At 39.0% G+C, this 2,420-nt stretch overlaps 1 long non-coding RNA gene across 1 annotated transcript; it reads left to right on the plus strand.

Moving 5' to 3' along the window:
* Nucleotides 1-206: 206 nt before the first annotated feature.
* On the plus strand, nucleotides 207-1,697 carry LOC121925100. Its single transcript, XR_006102800.1, has 3 exons — nucleotides 207-364; nucleotides 1,424-1,486; nucleotides 1,632-1,697. It is a non-coding gene; the product is annotated as an uncharacterized LOC121925100 (long non-coding RNA).
* Nucleotides 1,698-2,420: the final 723 nt, after the last annotated feature.

Below are 2,420 nucleotides of genomic sequence, written 5' to 3' on the forward strand. Positions count from 1 at the left end.
CAACTTATTTCTACTGGTCTGCTCTAAGTATGATTACATTTGGATCCAACACAGTGTATCTAAGGTACTCTGAACACTTGACAAGTGCTTTGTAGTAGTTGTTGCTGTTATTGATATTATTAATGAGGAATTGGCTATCATTTTTTCTCTACATTCACTGTGTAATATATTTCCTTCTCCTGCTGGGTTTGTTTTCACAGCAGCCACTAGGTCAAATATTTGGCAAATCATATCTGAAAGAAGCACTGGCTGTTTATAATTATGAACCAAAAGGAAACTCTGATATTCAACTTGTCAGAAATAACAAATATTATATTCTGAAAGATGAGGACTCTGACTGGTGGCAAGTAAGAGATTTGGAAGGGTATGTTTGGAAAGATCATTTATATATTCTGATTACTGAGAAATTATTTTTATACCCTGTTAACAAACATTTCACTCATGAATACAGAATTTACTGAAGAATTAAATTTCTTGATTTTAAAAGGACAACCCATGGTGCTATTTTGTCAAAAACTATGTCTAAGAGTCAACTGATACATTGCTGACTGAACTCCTGACATACATGTGATTCTGCAGGGATAATTGATGGGCCTAGGACACATCGATTCAAACCTCAACTGTGCTATTCAATATGATTCAGTCAAAATCACTTGCATCTACACTGTAAAAATAATGCTGTTTGACACCACTTTAACTGTCATGGCTCCCTCCTACAGAATCCTGGGATTCGTGGCTTTATGAGGCACCATCAGTCTTTGGCAGAGAAGGCTAAAGATCTTGTAAAATGATACATCTGAGGATTCCATAGGATGGCGCTGCAGCATTTTCAAGTGGTGTCAAATTGCATTATTTCTACAGTGTAGATGCATCCTCAGCTAATCTACCTCATATGTAGAGGACAAGGTAGCTCCCATGTACACTGCCATAGATTCTCTGGAGGAAAGGTTCAATACAGAAGTGGGGTGAATAATGAGAACTGTATGTACAAGTGGTCTAGTCAATTAATATCGGAATTAGAGGAAAGACTGTGGAGTAACACTTCAAATCTCTAAAGATTTGAAAAACTGCAAGAGTAATTCTTTGTGTGAGGCTTGGCAAACGTATTGTTCATTTAGGATGGTTGACTGGAAGAAATCCCAACAGGAATGTTAAAACAAAAACAACAGAAAAGGAAAACATGGCAGCACCACCATCTCCCACCATCACATTGTTGGAATTGAATTCCTGTCCCTAGTCTTGACACTGGTCCTGCATTAGTATACATGGAAGGAAGATGCTGATCATTCTGCAGTGATAGCAGACTCCCATGATATCGTTATGAAATCCAGTTTTTCATTTGATCTTGTATTTCCTTCCTTTATAGTGCTTCCTTTAGGATTTTTTTTTAAAAAAACCTTTTAAATGTTGTTTTCATTTACAGTAATGAAGGCTTTGCTCCACATGCATATCTGAAGGTGATATCCCAGACCACAGATGAATCAAGGTAAGCTGTATCCAGACATAACACACCTATGTCTATAAATATAGCTGTTCAGTTTCTCTACTAGGTTAATCTTAATATGGCTGAGAAATAAAATGGATGATATCTGGATGTTCATTAGGATCTATCATGCCTTTTCTTTTTGCAGAGGAAGCACTGAGACAGATGAAGTGGTACCAGCCAAAGAGGAAGAAAACTTTGCCAAATATGAGTGAGGAAACCATTGGGTGTAGTTGGTTATTGGGGCTATGACTCACAAAGTATGATGGCAGTATTTGAGTGTTCATTGCAGAAAAACCTTAATTACCACAGGGGGGGGGAATATTCACAATGCCCTTTAAAATCAATTTTACCTGCAAGATTTGTGCACTGCATTGTTCCTACTATCAGCTTGCCACTGCATGTAATTGCTAATCCCACTATATAATATGATATTGCAGTTATTACTTACTGCAATTATATCTCACATTTTTCTTCTTTCCAAGGATTTCACATAGTTCCCTTCCTACTCTTTTAAATCTTGCAACAATCCTATGAGTTAGGTTAGAAGGAGAGAAAGCAAATAGTCCAGAATGAGTTGGTAAGCCTGGTAGGTGAATGCAAATTACAGTCTACATTTGCAAAACCTATGACCTATGGGGACTCCTCATCTGGCCCATAACCTCTTCTGCTGTTACCTCCAATCAAAGACAAAGGGGTCATTTAAAGCCCAGAAATCTGTTGCATGGAATTCTGCAGCCCTGGAAGCTCTTATATTGGAGCTTACTGCTGAGAAGAAATACAGTGGATCCTTGTTATACGCTGGGGATCCGTTCCGGCCCCCCCCCCCCCCCGCGTATAACAAAATCTGCGTATGCTCAAAGCATATTTGTCCCAATGGCGGCGCGTGTGCACGCACGCCGCCATTGGGACAAAAGTCCCTTCACCCACCCCTCCC

Source organism: Sceloporus undulatus, chromosome 3, assembly GCF_019175285.1.
Source record: "Sceloporus undulatus isolate JIND9_A2432 ecotype Alabama chromosome 3, SceUnd_v1.1, whole genome shotgun sequence".
In the NCBI taxonomy this organism is placed as follows: domain Eukaryota; kingdom Metazoa; phylum Chordata; class Lepidosauria; order Squamata; family Phrynosomatidae; genus Sceloporus; species Sceloporus undulatus.